The sequence below is a fragment of the Humulus lupulus genome, chromosome 3 (genome assembly GCF_963169125.1).
Source record: "Humulus lupulus chromosome 3, drHumLupu1.1, whole genome shotgun sequence".
NCBI lineage: Eukaryota > Viridiplantae > Streptophyta > Magnoliopsida > Rosales > Cannabaceae > Humulus > Humulus lupulus.
The window spans coordinates 76,244,947-76,264,451 of record NC_084795.1 but is presented as its reverse complement, the minus strand read 5'-3'; the positions used below and the strand labels follow the sequence as shown (position 1 = coordinate 76,264,451).

The window sequence follows — 19,505 nt, the reverse complement described above, 5'->3', positions numbered from 1 at the left end:
TAAGAATGGTGAGAATATCTAAAGAATAAAGATGAAATGAGAACTAAACCATCAAGAAGAAACTTACCAAGAAGAACCTTAAGTTTCAAGAAACTTAAATACCTAAGCAAGAATCATAAACAAGAGTTAGGATCTGAATAAAAGAAAACTAAAGAACCATAAAGAACTGAACTTAGGGATAAGAATACCTTGAATGATCTTATGGATTGATCTAAACCTCAATACTGAAATCACACTATATCTCACTTCCCAAGTGTTTAGAAAAGCTTAGAATGTTAAAGCTTTCAACCCAAAACCCAAGTGTATCTCTCTATAGTAACACTAGCAACTTGGAGGCTCTGATCAAATGATTGAAGAATGAAGAAAATGGATGAGTACTAGGTCATATTTATAGATTTCAAGGAGTGAAACTAACCCCTTTTAATTTGAATAAATAAATGATTATAAAATGAAAAAGATTTGAATTTTCGTTCAATAGACGCTGAGAACTCGATCAAAATCGTTCAAAGGCAGGTATAAGTGGTTAAGGCTAATTTTAAAATCAAAATTACAAAATTTTCAAAAATCCAACTTGGAGCTGATATATCGCCCCCCCCCCCCCCCCTCCCATAGGTGATATATCACCTCCCCCTATATTCTCGAGCCCCGTTCGATCGTTCGTGCAAAGTCGACGTGTTTTCCGTATCTTCCGTAGGCGATATATCGGCCCTATAGATGCGATATATCGGCATACGTTGATATATCAAACACGTATTTGCACTTTTTCAGCATAATTTGAATTGGATAAATAGCTTTGACTAAGTCATTATAGGATCCTAGCAACTGCTGGCAGGTTCTAGAGCTTCTAGATCTTTCTTTTATTAAAACTTTTCATCAAAATACTTAATCCCTTAATAATCATGATTAAGACAAGTGCCATGCTCTTATTTATTCTATCTAAACCTTAGGTTATAATAAACAATATATCTAGGACCAGCAATATTAATCAAACCTTATGTTATAATTATTATTCTTAAACTATAGGTTAAACTTGTAAAATCCAGAACTGTTGCTATAAGTTTCCAACTAAGTCCCGACTTGAACCAAAATCCAATGTAACTAACATACTACAAACTAATACTAACTAGTACTACTATCTAGCTAGCTAAGTAAATATTCTGGGACTCTACAATTCTCCCTTACTTAAAATAATTTCGTCCCCGAAATTTACTTACCAAACAATTCCGGATACCATGCTAACATGTCCTCCTCCAACTCCCACGTTGCCTCCTGTTCAAAACTATTACTCCATAGGACTTTGACTATCGGAATACTCTTAGACCGTAATTCCTTCATCCCTCTATCTAGGATGCTAACCGGTCGTTCCTCGTAACTCAAGTCTTTATGGAGTGCTATCGTATCATACTTGAGGATGGGAGATGGGTCTGATACATATCTACGCAGCATCGAGATGTGGAACACATTGTGACTATCTGCTAGAGCTGGCGGTAGGGCTAATCTATATGCAACTGTTCCCACCTTGTCCAATATCTCAAAAGGACCTATAAATCGGGGACTAAGCTTGCCTTTCTTCCCAAACCGGTTCACACCTTTCATTGAAGATATCTTTAAGAAGACTTGATCTCCGACTTTGAATTCAACATCATGTCGCTTAGCATCCGCATAACTTTTCTGACGGCTCTGAGCAGCGAGCATACGCTTTCTAATCAGCGCTTCTGCATCCTGAGCTTCTCTAACAGCTTCGGGTCCAAGAAGTTGCATTTCTCCAACCTCGTCCCAATGTAACGGTGATCGACACCTTCTTCCATAAAGTAACTCATAGGGTGCCATCCCGATTGTTGACTGGTAGCTATTGTTGTAGGAGAATTCTATCAGCGGCAAATACTTGCTCCATGATCCTCCGAAATCAAGTACACAAGCACGCAACATATCTTCTAAAATCTGTATGGTATGCTCGGACTGACCATCTGTCTAAGGATGAAATGTTGTACTAAGACATAACTTAGTACCCATGGATTGCTGCAAGCTTCCCCAAAATCTCTATGTAAACACCGATCCTCTATCGGATACTATGGTCTTAGGGATTCCATGCAGTCTTACAATTTCTTGGACATAAATGTCTGCATACTGATCTGTTGTGTACGTAGTCTTGACAGGCAGGAAGTGAGTTGACTTGGTTAGTCTATCTACTACTACCCAAGCCTAGTCATGCTGCTTATTTGTTCGTGGTAATCCTGTCATGAAATCCATGGCTATGTCGTCCCACTTCCATTCTGGAATACTAAGCGATTGCAATAAGCCTGCAGGCCGCTGATGTTCTGCTTTCACTTGCTGGCATACTAATCATTTGACACATACTATGCTACATCTTTCTTCATTCCTGGCCACCAATATAACGCCTTAAGGTCGTGAGTCATCTTAGTCGACCATGGGTGAACTGAGTATGGGGTATCGTGCGCTTCTTCTAAAATCTTCATCTTAATTCCATGATCATTTGGCACGCATACCCGGCCCTTATATCTCAAGAACCCCTGTCCTGATATTGAGAAATATGTGGCCTTGCCTTCTTTAACTGCAGCTATGTGAGATACTAATGTGTCATCATGCCCTTGCCCGATCCGTATATCATCTAACAAACTTGACTAGATGGACAAGTTAGCCAGTTGACCGATGACTACTTTTATTCCGGCATTGATCAACTCTTACTGTAGCGACTATTCTATTCTGGCTAACGCTGCAAGACTTCCATAACTCTTCCTACTTAGCACATCAGCAACTATGTTTGCTTTTCCCAGGTGGCATAGGATTTCGTAGTCATAATCATTCACTAGTTCTAACCACCTGCATTGCCTCATGTTGAGCTCCTTTTGTGTGAATAAATACTTTAAGCTTTTGTGGTCCGTATAAATCTCACATCGTTCTCCATAAAGATAATGGTGCCATATTTTTAATGCAAAGACCACCACTGCCAACTCCATATCATGCGTTGGATAGTGTTGCTCATATTCCTTCAGCTGCCTTGAGGCGTAGGCTATCACTTTGTCATTCTGCATTAGCACACAACCTAAACCTTTCTTTAACGCATCACAGTAGACTACAAACTTGTCATTGGGTGTCGGTACACAAAATACTGGTGTTGAGCATAACTTATCCTTAAGCAACCGGAAGCTCTCTTCACACTTATCCGTCCAGTTGAACCTCTGTTGTTTCCAGGTCAGGTTGGTGAGCGAAGTGGCTATCTTAGAAAATCCCTCTACAAACCCCCAATAATAACCTGCTAGCCCCAGAAAACTTCTTACCTCTGACACGTTCTTAGGTCTTGTCCAATCCTTCACAACCTCTACCTTAGTTGGTCTACAGGAACTCCATCCTTGGATACTATGTGGCCTAGGAGCACTACTTGCAAAAGCTAGAATTCGCACTTCTTGAACTTGGCATAAAGTTGATGTTCTTTCAGTCATGACATTGTCATTCTTAAACGTTCCTCGTGCTCGACTTCGTCCTTTGAATACACCAAGATATCATCGATGAACACTACGACAAATTTGTCCAAGTAAGCCTTGAAGCCCCAATTCATTAAATCCATAAATGCGGCTAAAGCATTGGTAAGACCAAAAGACATAACTAAAAACTTGTAGTGTCCACATCGAGTTCTAAAAGTTGTCTTAGGAATATCCTATTCCCGTACCTTGAGCTAGTGATACCCAGACCGTGGATCAATCTTTGAAAACATGGTCGCTCCTCGGAGTTGATCAAACAAGTCGTCAATCCGGAGTAGCGGGTACTTATTCTTAATTGTTACCTTGTTCAGATCGCGATAATCTATACACATCTGCATGCTTCCATCCTTCTTCTTCACAAATAGAACTGGTGTTCCCCATGGCGAATGGCTTGGTCTAATGAAACCCAAGTCTAAGAGTTCTTGCAGTTGCGTCTTTAATTCCTTGAGTTCGGTAGGTGCCATCCGGTATGGTGCCTTTGAGATAGGCTGGGTGCCTGGTATTAGTCTGATTGTGAAGTCAATTTCCTGAGTCGGCGGCAACCCTGGTAAGTCATCAGGAAATACCTTTGGGAATTCCTTTATAATGCAGATGTCTCCAACCTTTAGTGGTGTTTCCTTTAACACATTTGTGACGCTAGCTAAGAATGTGTGACATCCTTTTTCTATCATCCTCTGAGCTTTGAGAGATGAAATAAGCAGCAAATGTAGTCTTGAAACCTTTCCCATAAAACATAGCCTCTGACCGTCAAGAGTCTCGAACATCACTTTCTTGCGTCTACAGTCGATGGTTGCGCCATGCCTTGTTAGCCAATCCATGCCCAGTATCACATCGAAGTATTTGATCTCCAGCTATATCAGGTCTCTTCTAGTTCTACATCCTCAATTTTGATTGGTACGCCTCGTACTATCCGTGATGATAGGACTACTTCACCCGAAGGCAATTCCGTCACAAACCTAGTTTTAAATCTTTCACAAGGTTTGTCTAATTTCTCTATCATTCCTAACGAGATATACGAGTGAGTGGCTTCCAAATCAATTAATACTGAACATACATTATTAAGGATAGGAATATGACTTATGACCACTTTATTACTAGCTTCAGCTTCTCCCTGGGCCAAGGCAAAGACTCTGACAGGAACCATCTTGTTGTCCATTTTCTCCTCTTGCTTGAGCTATGGACATTCCCTCTTCTGGTGACCTTCCTGACCATAGTTGTAACATCCCTTGGTGTTTGTATGGCACTCACCATGATGTTTCTTTTGGCACTTAGAGCATTGCGGGTATTCTACATAACCCAACCTACTACCTTCATTGTTTGTCCGTGCTCTTTTATCATTGTCGGACTGCTTATTGTCAGGATGTCTTCTCTTCTGACCATTATTGTTGTTGGGCTGATGGTTGTTGTGGTGGTTGTTCTAACCATTCTGAGGTTGACTCTGCTGTTTAGGCTCAGGCTTACTGGCTTCCTCCTTACTAGCATTCGCCTAAAGCCTTTCTACTTCTATAGTCGTTTCTAGAGCATCGGCATAAGTAGTAGTTCCAGGGTTTGCTAGCTTAACTCCTAGCTCAATTTTTGGTCTGAGTCCTCTAACAAACTTGGTAACCCTCAAAAAATTGGATGGGGCCAACACTGGAGCAAACTTGGCTAGTCGGTCGAACTGCTGAGCATACTCTGCTACCGTCAAGTTACCCTGTTTCAGACTGGTGAACTCCTCGACCCTTGTAGCGATAACTGTCGAGTTGCAGTACTTCTTGTGAAACAGCTCCACAAATCTTTTCCATGTTATAGTGGCAACGTCATGAGTCTGCTGAACTAAGTCCCACCATATTCTAGCATCCTTCTTTAAAAGATAGGAAACACAGGAAATGTGATCCGTGTTGCTGAGGTTCATGTGCACTAAGATCGACTCTACATAAGGTTGTGGTTGCAGCTCTGGCTGAGGCTGAGGCTGAGTCTAAGTCTGAGTCTGTGGTTGCAACTGTGTAATGACCCAACTACTCTAGACTTTGGACCATTAATGACTACTATACATAGACACTAATCTTTAATAAAACTCACAAGTGAAATAATCATAACTCCATTAAAACTTGTAAGACAAATGTTAAACTACATAAAATTTAAAGTAGGATATGGGATCCCATTGTTTTTAAAATAAAAACATAACATAACTTTAAATAAATGGATTACAAAATAAAGTGCGGAAAATACATATAAAGCATAATTTTTAAAAGACTAAGAAGCGACTTCATCCTCGAACCGAACGCTCAATCCATCCATTTCCATTCTGCCTCAATACACAACCCCCAAGCTGCCAAGAACCTTACCGCCACCATAGCTATTTTCCTACACATATAAACATAAAGGAATGAGCCTAATGCCCAGCAAGAAAAATCTAACACATAAATCATATACATAAAATTCATATCGCAACATAGACTAAAACATATCATAAACATATGTCACATATACTATAATGGCCATTATTACTTGGGGCTCGTAAACTAAACAAGTCATATGCCCATTAGATTTGTGGGGCTTGCTAGCTAAGCAAGTCATATGCCCATAAATTTATTGGGGCTTGTTAGTTATACAAGTCATATGCCCAAGTCTACAACATACATAATATAGCATATAACATAACACATAAACCATAAGATAACATATACCATAACACATAAATCCTAACATAACATATAAAATCCTATCCTATTTTCCTTACCAAATATACCGGGATATGAAAACAAGATTGGGACTTTGGAACACTCCTAAAAAAACCATCAAAGAAAGGTGAGTATACTAATGAAAAAGGGATGAAAAGAATGAAAGAACTATACCATCGAAAATATACTTACAAAGAATCTTATGTTCAAGATCTTAGATTTCTTAACCAAGAATAAAGAATAAAGTTAGGATTTTGAGTAGAAAACTATAAGAACTTAAGGAAACAATATAGAAATGAACTAGAATTTGGAATACCTTTAATGCTTCTATGACCGAACTACTCCTCGAACCCGAAATATACTATAAACCTTACTTCCCGAGTGTTTATTAAGCTTATAAGGATAAAGCTTATGGCCCCAACCCAAGTGTTTATCACTCTTAAAATAACCTAGCAGCTTGCAGACTCTGAACTTAGCTTGATGAATGAACAAATGGCTGGGTACTAGGTCCTATTTATAGATTTCATGAATGAAAAGATCTTCATTTAACTTGAATAAAATAATGGCTTTTTAATTGAAAAATATTTGAATTATCGTTCAGCAAAGGCTGAAGACTCGGTCAGAAAGATGCTGGACTTATCGTGAGGTTAAAGATTAAAATGAGCTCGGTTTTGAAAACATTCAAAAGTCCTTCAAATGAGCCGATATATCGCCCCTAGTAGGCAATATATCACCTGGGCTAATATGCCCGAGGCTCATCGAGGTGGTCGTGCGAAGTTACGTGTTTTTCGTATCCCCATATGGCGATATATCGCCCCCTATAGCTGCGATATATCGGCATACGCTGAAATATTAAACACGAAATTTCACATTTTCAGCCTAATTTGAATTGAGTAAACAGCCTTGACTAAGTCCTCTAACGATTTCAAAGCTGCTGACAGACCCTAGGATATTCAAATATTGATCTTAATAAACGTATTCCTCAAAAATACTTAATTATCATTAAACATACACAAGACAAGTGTTACTATCTTATTGGGTCTATCTAAACCTTATAATATAATAAATATCACCATCAATATCAGTCATATTAATCAAACCTTAGGTTAAAATTAATATTCTTAAACTATAGGTTAAACTTAGAAAATCTACAAGTGTTGTCCAACTAAATCCCGGTCTGAACCAAAATCCACAGTCATAAAAATACTACAACTATTACTATTGCTACTACTATCTAACTAGCTAAGTAAAGTTCTTGGACTCTACAGGCTGAGCCTGTTGTCGCTGTTGCTGTAGCAGCTCTTCAACTTGTTGTCGTAGCCTGACAATTTCTGCTGTGTTGTCAACCGGAGACGGCAGTGCACTTTTGTTAGCAGCAGTATTGGTAGCACGCGCTCCCCTTCTGCGAACTAGAGGGGCTTCATTAGTCTCATGTGTGATGCTAGAGGCATTGGCATTGGTGCGTGCAGACCGTCTGAGTGACATCTTCAGCAGAGTTCTAACAGTCGAGAAAAACATGTTAGAACTTATCCTAATAGGCTCTAAGGAAAAAACTTAATCTAAGCAAACATAACTCAGACCTATTAATTATGATTTCTTATGAAAAATCATATAAGCCTTATTTATCTTTAGGGTGGGTTTCTATACTTAGAAAAATAAGCCATCTTTATTATTTTCTAAGTGTGTTTCTAATCATCCTATATGACTTAATTCTCAGGCTCGAAACTCGTCGTTGTTCCAAAGTTAACCATATTGAGGGAGGGCTGGGATCAGTAGAATCGTTCCCACTATTATGGCCCCCTAACTCTCAATATAGAACCCAGTCCATTGATTTGTGTCCACCCTCACCGAACTTGGTCATTATTTAATAAATTTATTATTCATTATGATTGTAAAAGAAAATCAAACTCATACATGTCATTCAAAAAAATAACAATAATATTCATTTGGAAAAAGGTTTTCACTAAGTACAATCATAAATGCAAATATAATAAATAAATAAAATAAAATAAACTAATTTAAAAATCACGATCTTCTACATCAGACCCTTAATCTAATATATCATCATCTATCTCTTCATAATCATCATTATCTTGAGCCTCAAAATTTCCTCGGGGAAGATTCATAAAGATTCTATGTTTTCTCATTAGTGAATTGGAATTCTATCTTAGAGGTGAATCTAAGTATGAGAAAATAATATATCATAGCTACCAGTAATTTATCTTCATCATCTATAGTCTCCCATATTTCTTCTAAAGCTAAAATTACAGAAGGATAATCTTTAAAAAGCCTAATTACTAAAACATATTGCTCCGTAGCTCTCATCATGATTTGCTTAGTAGTTTGGAGGTGAACTATCTCCTTGTGGAATAAGAGTAATCTCGAGTGATTCTTTCTAACACTCCTACTGTATTCCTTGGCTCTCTAATACTTTTTAATGCCTTAATGGCTCAGATATCCTCATAGGTCAAGGCTGCATCCATTCTTAACTGAAACACAAGGGCTAAAACGTTAGCTAATAACATAAACATAATAACTATAACATGAACATAATAACTATAACATAAACACTTACATTGGTGGTTAGATTCGGAGATTGAGTGAGTGTATCAAGGAGAACTTCATGCATATGAACCATTGCTCTGATACCAACTGAAATGACCATACTATTTCTAAGACTTGGACCATTAAAACTACTAGACATAGCTACTACTATTTTGATACAAACATGAGAAATAACATAGCCTTATTTGAAACCCAAAATATTGTACCAATACAAAACAACATAAAAATATAAAATAAAATGTGGTATGGTATGGGATCCCATCGTTATAAAACATAAAACATAACTTTAATTGTTTAAGTACAAATTGCAGAATTACATCAAAACATAATTTAAAAGACTAAAAATAAATAATGCCATCCTCGATCGACTCGTAGTCCATTGAATCCATTCATCCTTAACACACAAGGCTAGCTGCCATGAATCCTTCCGCCTTCCATAATCATTTTCCTGCATCACACTAAAAATAAAGGAATGAGTCTAATGCCCAACAAGGAAAATCTACTAAAAACATACCTCATAAATCATAAGCATAAGACTATATCCATAAACATATACTATAAAACATATGACTATAAAAAAAACATATATCATATAGGACTACAATATTAATGGCCATTAACTCATTAACATGGCATGTGATAAACCATCTAGGTCCTCTATCTGCTAATCGAAGTAGGTTAGATCACATGGTAGTATATGATAACCCGTCTAGGTCCTCCACTAGTCGAGGTAGGGTAAATCATAACTCTAACCCATGAAAATGATAAATAATCTTGGGGCTTGCTATCTATGCAAATCATATGCCCAAGCGACTAAAAACTTATTCTTGGGGTTGTTATCTAAACAAGTCATATGCCCAAGGACTAAAAAATATATTATACATATACATATCATAACATAAACATAAATACATATAATCTATCATATTTTCCTTACCAAAAGCCGGGATATTTGTGAACAAGAACGGGATTAGAACACTCCTAAAATCCAACAGTAAGAATAGTGAGAATCTCTAAAGAATAAAGATGAAATGAGAACTAAACCATCAAGAGGAAACTTACCAAGAAGAACCTTAAGTTTCAAGAAACTTAAATACCTAATCAAGAATCATAAACAAGAATTAGGATCTGAATAAAAGAAAACTAAAGAACCATAAAGAACTGAACTTAGGGATAAGAATACCTTGAATGATCTTATGTGTAGCGTCCCAAATTTTCTAATAAGGCTTATGGCCTTGATTAGCGTGCCTAGAGGGCAATAAGTGATTTATTATTATTATGTGTGAATTTTGATGAGTATGTGATTAGAGATGCATGTTTAGGTGAATTAAATATGCATGTGGGCCCCGTTTGATCGTGTAGGGCATGTTTTGTAATTTTAGCCCGTTAATGGCATAAATGTAATTATTGTGATATATCTGGTTCGCACGATCCGAGACAGTCCTAGAGGGCGGTTAGCTAGAAAGTCACAACGGAGTCGAAATACCCGACTCGGGGTGAGTCGAGGGGTATCTCAGGCATTGGACGTTTTATGGGGTTATCGGTTATGAAAATAAATATTTGGAGATATATTTGAAGTTAGAATGTTTAGGAGGGAATATTGGGGAAATTTACCATTTTTCCCTCGGGACGTTTTTGGTACCCCGAGCCTTTGAGGTAGCCTTAGAAACTTAAGTTGAATAAAACAAAACCAAGGAAGCCTTCAGAAATTAAGGAACCGACCCAAAAACCTCTTCTCTCTCTCTCTCTCTCTTTTCCTCTAAGCCACACCAAGTAGAAATGTTGAAGATTAGGCAAGGATTTTGGCCCTAGACTTGGGGATTAGCTCAGCTTCAATTTGTGGATTCAAGCAGAGGTTAAGGTAAGCTTTTAACTTGAAGAATTATGTTGGTTTTCTACTGGTATTTTAGAGTTATGCATGTGAGCTAGATGAAGAATCATCCTTGAGTTCTAGATGAGGTTTGGGGTTAGTTCTTGTTAGGTTTCGTTGCTGAGAATGTAGTGGAACTTCTGGGATGAATGATTTGGATTTTTGGGTTGATTTTGGGGTAAATTGGCTTGGTTTTGGAGGTAAAAAAGGGAGGATTTTTCTGGGTTCGAAGGGTCAAGCTGCGGCATTGTTCTTGCTGAGTCGCGGCCCTTTAGAGCATTTTGGTGGCCAGGAAGAAGGACGGGCCGCAGCACACCCTAGCTTGGACCGCAGCGCGCCTGCCCTGTTTTGGGGTTGGGGTTTCTGGTTGAGGCGGGCCACGGCATGGATTCATGGGGCCACGGCACTCAGTGTGTTTTTGGGCTTCAAGGAGGTTTTAGGCTCGAGAATCCAAAAGTTAAGGCTCGGGATGGATTTCATCACCCGAATTGATAGAATTCAAGGTCTCGAAGACTAGAATTATGACCCAAAATTATTTAATGGATTAGACTTGATGGATGGATATTGTTGATGCGTTGTGGCTAGGGTTTCAGCAAGGCTCAGACTAGGGGACTGTGCTTGAGACATAGGTGCTTGGAAAGCTCGGGACACAGGTAAGAAAACTGTTGTACCCATAGAGCAGGGCGAGGCCCTATAGCTTGTGTTGCAGGGCACGGCCCTATATGATTATGTTGCATGGCGTAGCCCCCATTGAATATGTTTATACGTGTTTAAGTATTTGCTGAAATTATGCTATGCATGCATATATGTGAATGAACGGCAAGAGCCAGGAACGATGAAGGCCAGGAATGGTGAAGGCCGGGAACGGCGAGGGCCGGGAACAGCAATGCCAAGTACGGCAAGGGGCTGGGAGCAGCGTCAAGCACGTGGAGTGCGAGTTTTCGGGGTGAGACCCTATAGGATACCTGGGATATCCTCACGGTGTAGACCGCGAATCCAGGGCTTGGTAAAGCTCCTGGGACGGCATGGTCATATGTGTTTAGCCTGTTGACGGTTTGATTATGTGTTGAATGAAAGATGTGCATATGTTAATTGCTTGTGTGAGTTTTCTTGCTGGGCTTCGACTCACGGGTGCTCTATGGTGCAGGTAAGGGCAAGGGGAAAGTCGACCAACCATGAGTATGCAGAGCGTGAGCCGATGTGTACATGTTTGGCCTGCCTGGCTGCCACGACCAGGGGTATTTTTGGGAGACGCTTGTATCAAACCTAATTTTTTCGTTTAGTCGACTTCAATTATATTTTTGAGTTGTAAATATTTCTAAACAGTATTTTGGGATCCCAAATGTTTAACGCTCTATAATATTCAATGAATGGAATTATTTTCAAAGTGTGTGACTTCTTTTATGGTTTAATTACACTTTAGTCTTAAAACCTCGATTAGCGAGTTAATTGCACGATTTTAACTCACTTAGTAACGGCTCTAAGGAAGTAGGGTGTTACATTATGGATTGATTTAAACCTCAATACCAAAATCACACTATATCTCACCTCCCAAGTGTTTAGAAAAGCTTAGAATGTTAAAGCTTTCAACCCAAAACCCAAGTGTGTCTCTCTATAGTAACACTAGCAACTTGGAGGCTCTGATCAAATACTTGAAGAATGAAGAAAATGGTTGAGTACTAGGTCCTATTTATAAAGTTCAAGGAGTGAAACTAACCCCTTTTAATTTGAATAAATAAATGATTATAAAATGAAAAAGATTTGAATTTTCATTCAACAGACGCCCAGTACTCGGTCAAAATCGTTCAAAGGCAGGTTTAAGTGGTTAAGGCTAATTTTAAAATCAAAATCACAAACTTTTCAAAAATCCAACTTGGAGGCAACATATCACCCCCCCCCCCCCAATAGGTGATATATCGCCTCCCCCTATATTCCCGAGCCCCGTTCGATCGTTCGTGCAAAGTCGACGTGTTTTTTGTAGGCAATATATCGGTCATATAGCAGCGATATATCGGCATACGTTGATATATCAAACACGTATTTGCACTTTTTTAGCATAATTTGAATTGGATAAATAGCTTTGACTAAGTCATTATAGGATCCTAGCAGCTGCTGGAAGGTTCTAGAGCTTCTAGATCTTTCTTTTATTAAAACTATTCATCAAAATACTTAATCCCTTAATAATCATGATTATGACAAGTGTCATGCTTTTATTAATTCTATCTAAACCTTAGGTTATAATACACAATATATCTAGGACCAGCAATATTAATCAAACCTTATGTTATAATTAATATTCTTAAACTATATGTTAAATTTGTAAAATCCATAACTGTTGCTATGAGTTTCCAACTAAGTCCCGGCTTGAACCAAAATCCACGGTAACTAACATACTACAAACTAATACTAACTACTACTACTATCTAGCTAGCTAAGTAAATATTATGGGACTCTACACTAAGTCGCAGCTCGCCTATGAGAAAAAGGAATTCATGGTTTTTTTAATATAAATTTAGACTTTAATTTTTAATTAGGGTTAGGCCAGATTTTAATTACGCACTTAGAGATTAAATTTTATTATGGGACTAGTTTTTCTGCACTTTCATATTTTTTATTTCTTCTTCAAGTCATTGAATTTTATGTTTATGAATAATTATTTTGTTGTTTTAGTCATGTCTAATATGAACTAAACACTTCTATCTAGGGTTTAATGTAGTCACTTGGTTTTTTTTTTAATCTTATTATGATGTTCTATAGATTCTTCTTCTTTATTCTAATCTATATATAATGTTTGCTTAATGCTAGTAAATACCTGATCAATATTTGCTTGATTTATGATTTTGATTCAAAATTCGAAAGATGAGAATTGACTATGCTATCGTTATATAGACATAGGTTACATATTGAACGAAAGTACTTGTATGGATTGTGTAGTAATTAGGTTTCTATGCTTAATGCCTGCTATATGTTTAAGTTTATCACAGAGATGTAGAAAACATGCATATAAGTTGAGATCTTATATCTTGAAAAAGAATAGGAATCGATTTTTTTTAACCTGCTATTAGAATAAAAATAATAGATTTAGAACTGATTAGTAAATTTGATAGAATGAAAAGTTGATGAAGTTAATACCCTAGGTTTTTAATTATTGAATCAATCTTTATTATTACAAAGTTTATTTTAATTTTAAGTCTTAGTTTAAAAATTACTCTATTTTCAATAGCCAAATAGAAATTTAAAAGCATTCATTGCTAATTGGTTGATAGTCCTTGTGGGAAGGATACTTTATTTACTATCTATATTACTTGAATCGATTACGTATCATATTTTTGCGATCAAGTTTTTGACGCCGTTGTCGGGGTTTTAATTTCCAATATCAAAATTAATTATTTTTTGTTCTAATTTGGTTTTATATTTTACTCTCATTCGAATCAAGGTCGTATTGTGTTTCGGGAATTATTGGTATATGCGGGGAAGTAGACAAAAAGAACTCATACCGATAGATCTTGAAATTGAGAGAATGTGTAGATAAAACTGAAAGATAAAGAAAAGGTTGGATTTTACCATGTATGAGAATGCTAATAACGGTGTGAACAACAATGCAAATCTGGGTAATGCAACTGAAGTCGATCCGCCTTTGAGAAACTATATACTCCTTACTGTTACAGGGATACAATCAAGTATTCATCCTTCTACTATTGAGGCGAATAATTTTGAGATAAAACCCTCGATTATTCAGATGGTACAGAATTGTGTACAATTTGGGGGATTACCAAACGATTTGGGGGATCACAATTTGTCTACAATCTCCATATCACCAATTTCTTAGAGTTGTGTACGACATTCAAAATGAACAGGGTGAATAACGATGTTGTCGGATTAAGATTATTTCCATTTTCATCAAAAGACAAAGCTAAGAGTTGGTTGAATTCATTACAAGCCAACTCTATAGTTACTAGGGAAGACTTGACTCAGAAATTCCTTGGTAAATATTTTCCTCCTGCAAAGTCATCCTGATATAGAGGAGAGATTAATAACTTCCACCAGCTGGATGGGGAGTCTTTATATGATGCGTGGGAATGTTTTAAAGAGTTGCAAAGGAAGTGCCCACATCATGGAATAGAGAAGTGGCTACTGGTGCATACATTTTACAATGGTTTAGGGGAAATACAAGGACAATTATTGATGCAGCATCGGGAGGAGTGTTTATAAGGAAAAGCACTAATGAAGCTTATGAATTACTGGAAGAGATGACCATGAATAACTACAATTGGCCTACTGAGCATAAGAATAAGAAGGTGGTAACTCTTCAAGACCTGCACCCAACACCTACTCAAATTCATATACTCCTGCGTGGAAAAATCACCCTAACCTGTCTTGGAAAAATAACCAAGGTTTACAACCATAGTATCTACCTCATCAACCGACTTATGGACTACATTCTAGGCCTTGTTATGATCCAATCCCATGCCCATCTCATCCACCACCACATCCTCCAATGAACTCACCAACAACTCAGCCATACCAATTAAATCAATTCATTACAGAGACAAGGTCTTCAATCAGGAATTTGGAGACACAAATGGGTCATTTGGCTAAACTACTTTCTAGTAGACAGCAAGGGAATTTGCCTAGTTACACAGAGGTAATTCTGAAAGAGCAATGTCAAGCTGTCATTTTGAGGAGTGGGACTAAGAATGATGGACCTACAGTTGATGACAAGGGAAAGAAGACAGAGGATCAACATGTCATTAGTCCAGCATAAGAGGAGGTTACTGGAGACCTTCCAAAGACAGAGCAACCGAAATACACCGAGCCTACACCAAATATTCCTTATCCTCAACGATTCCGAAAGGCCAATCTTGACAAACAATTCTCCAAATTTCTTGAGGTATTTAAGAAACTTCACATTTACATTCCTTTTGCAGAGGCTCTAGAACAAATGCCTAGTTATGTGAAGTTTATGAAAGAGATATTGTCTAAGAAGAGAAAAATGGAGGATTATGAAACTGTGGCATTAACTGAAGAGTGTAGTGCAATTATTCAAAAGAAACTTCCTCAAAAGTTAAGAGATCCGAGCAGTTTCACTATACCTTGCACCATTGGGAACTTTCATTGCGAGAGGGCTTTATGTGATCTGGGTGCAAGCATTAATTTAATGTCATTGTCTGTATTTAAAAGGCTTGGTTTGGGGGAAGCTACACCCACTACTGTTACTCTTCAACTAGCTGACAGTTCATTAACACACCCATGAGGTATTATAGAGGATGTTCTTGTAAAGGTAGATAAGTTCATTTTCCTAGCAGATTTCATTGTATTAGATATGGAGGAAGATGAAGACGTGCCTTTTATATTGGGATGACCATTTTTAGCCATAGGGAAAGCTTTAATAGATTTCCAGAAGGGTGAATTTAGGCTCAAAGTATAAGGTGATGAGGTCGTTTCTAATGTATTTAAAGCCTTGAAATGTCCTTCAGCTAGTGATAGTTGTGTTTATTTTTATTTTATTTGAGGAACAAGGTAAAGGGGTTAATTCTATTGAGGATCCACTTGAGTTGAGTTTGGTTGCTAGTCCTGAAGAGTGTGATGGTACTGAAACTAGTGAATATGTTAAGTGGCTGAACTCATCGGGGAAATTTTTTATAAAATACATATGAGGAATTGGGGCAAGTGCCTGAGAGACCTCTTCCATCTATAGAGAAGCCACCGGTTCTTGAGTTAAAGACTTTACCAGATCATCTTAAGTGTGCTTATTTGGGTAAGAATGACACTCTCCCAGTTATTATTTCAGCTTCATTATCTCTAATTGAAGAAGATAAGCTACTTAGGGTCTTGAGGGCTCACAAGCTAGCAATTGGGTGGAATCTGGCAGACATCAAGGGTATAAGCCCTTCAACGGTGATGCACCATATATTAATGGAGGAGGATAGTAAGCCTAGTATTGATGCTCAAAGGAGGCTCAATCCTTCAATGAAAGAGGTGGTAAGGAAATAAATTCTTAAATGGTTGGATGCAGGGGTAATTTACCCAATATCCGATAGTGCATGAGTTAGTCCTGTTCAGGTAGTCCCGAAGAAGGGTGGCATGATGGTGGTTAAAAATGATAATAATGAACTAATTCCAACTCGTACGGTAATGGGGTGGAGAATTTGTAGTGACTACCATAAACTAAATAAGGCCACCAGGAAAGACCATTCCCCCTTGCCTTTTGTAGATCAGATGTTAGACAGATTGGCATGCCATCCTTATTACTATTTCTTGGATGGGTATTCAGGATACCATCAAATTCCCATAGCACCGGAGGATCAAGAAAAGACTACCTTCACGTGCCCTTATGGAACATTTGCATTTCAGAGAATGCCATTTGGGTTATGTAATGCTCCAACAACTTTTCAAAGATGTATGATGTCTATCTTCTCAGACATGGTGGAAAAAGGTATAGAGATCTTTATGGATGACTTTTCAGTCTTTGGGCCCTCTTTTGATGGATGCCTATCTAATTTGGAAAGGGTTTTGAAAAGATGCGAGTCAAAATTAATATTAAACTGGGAGAAATGTCACTTTATGGTGACAGAAGGCATAGTCTTGGGCCATAAGATTTCACGCCATGGTATTGAGGTAGACAGGGCCAAGATATCAACAATAGAAAAATTACCTCCATCGGTGTTTATTAAGGGGGTTCATAGTTTTTAGGGCCATGCTGGATTTTACAAGTGGTTTATAAAGGACTTTCCAAAAATTTCAAAGCCCTTATCTACTCTACTTATGAATGGTGTGGTGTTTGACTTTGATGCTAACTATTTCAGGGCATTTAACACGCTGAAGGAGAAATTGATTTCTGGTTCGATTGTTGTATCACCGAATTGGGAACTTCCTTTTGAATTAATGTGCAATGTGAGTGATTATGCAGTAGGAGCGGTTTTGGGACAGCGAGTTGACAAGGTATTCTGAACAATTTATTATGCTAGTCAAACCTTAAATGATGCTCAATTAAATTATGCAACTACTGAGAAGGAATCACTTGCAATTGTCTTTGTATTCGACAAGTTCAGACCATATTTAATTAGTAATAAGGTGATGGTTTATATAGATCATTTCGCTATTAAGTACCTTATGACGAAGAAGGATGCCAAGCCCCGCTTGATTTGATGGGTCCTATTATTGCAAGAATTTGATATGGAAATTCATGACAAAAGGGGATACAAAATGTGACAGTCAGAATCCCGTGATCTGTAAGGGGAAAGACCAGGTAAGCTGTGCAATCCCACACCGCCTGGCTAAGGTCAAGTGTGATGATTCTAAGACTGTGTAGGTATGGGACTGCACAGTTGAAGAGGGCTTAAATGGATTGATGGGTACTACCTATATCAACAAGATGCATCTTCTTTTCGATAGCCCATCACTTGAGAACTCCAAAGTTAAGCGTGCTTGACCTGGAGTAATCTCAAGATGGGTGACCTCCTGGGAAGTTTTCCCAAGAAGCGTACGAGTGAGGACAAAGCACGCTGGAAAGACTCGTGTTGGTTTGTAGGGCCAATCGTCATTCCAGAAAGCAGCCATAGTGACGTGGGGCGTTACACAAAATCTAGTTGCAGATCATTTGTCTAGGTTGGAAAAGGATAAAAGCATAATGAGAAAGAGGAACAAATTGATGAAAACTTTCCGAATGAACAGTAATTTTCGATTGAAAGTGAAGAAAAACTACTTTGGTTTGCGGATTATGTCAATTATTTGGTAGCTAAAGTTGTGCCTCTAGACATGTCAAGGCAACAACTCAAAAAGTTCTATTCTGAAGTAAAGCATTATTATTGGGATGAGCCCATTCTCTTTTTTCATTGTGCTGATCAAGTAATTAGAAGATGTGTCCCAGAAGAGGAGATGATTTCCATATTTACTCATTGTCATACTTCACATTGTGGTGGTCACTTTTGAAGAACGAGGATAGTAGCAAAAGTTTTACAATGTGGGTTTTATTGGCCTATGTTATTTAAAGATGCTAATGCTTTTGTTAAGAGTTGTGATCATTGCCAACGGACTGGTAATATATCAAGAAAAGGTCAAATGCCAATGACTAGAATTCTGGAAGTTGAGTTGTTTGATGTGTGGGGAATAGATTTTATGGGGCCTTTCCCATCATCTTATAATAACAAGTACATTTTTCTTGTAGTAGATTATGTTTCTAAATGGGTGGAAGCTGCAGCAACTCCTACTTGTGATGGTAAAGAGGTACTTAAATTCCTTCATAAAAATATTTTTACTCGGTTCAGTACTCCAAGAGCAATTATTAGTGATAGAGGAAGTCATTTCTGTAACAAGCCATTTACAGCTTTATGTGCTCGTTATGGAGTTCATCATCGAAAGACCTTGTTCTATCATCCACTTGCTAATGGTCAAGCAGAAGTGTCAAACCGGGATATTACAAGTATTTTGGAGAAGACTGTAAACACATCAAGGAAGGAGTGGTCGAAAAAGCTTGATGATTCACTGTGGCCATATCACACAACCTTCAAGACTCCATTGGTATGTCACCATATCGATTGGTGTTTGGAAAGGCATGTCATTTACTAGTGGAACTTGAGCACCGAGCTTATTGAGCAGTAAAAAAGTTGAATGTTGATCTATTTATGGCAGGGCAGAATAGGCTTCTAGAGTTGAATAAGCTCGATGAATTTCAAAATGAAGCCTATGAGAATGCAAATATTTATAAAGAAAATTATAAGGCTTTTTATGATCAACGAATAATTAGAAAGGATTTCCAACTGGGAGATAAGGTGCTATTATTTAATTCTCGATTGAAGCTTTTTCAAGGAAAAGTAAAGTCGAGATGGTCGGGCCCATTAACAATTGTTGTCTCATTGGCATATGGAGTGATGCAAATTCATAGCTAGAAGACGGGACACTTTAAGG

General features: G+C 37.8%; 1 non-coding gene across 1 annotated transcript; it reads right to left on the bottom strand.

Moving 5' to 3' along the window:
- Nucleotides 1-14,613: 14,613 nt before the first annotated feature.
- On the bottom strand, nucleotides 14,614-14,719 carry LOC133828092 (small nucleolar RNA R71). Its single transcript, XR_009890734.1, has one exon. It is a non-coding gene; the product is annotated as a small nucleolar RNA R71 (small nucleolar RNA).
- Nucleotides 14,720-19,505: the final 4,786 nt, after the last annotated feature.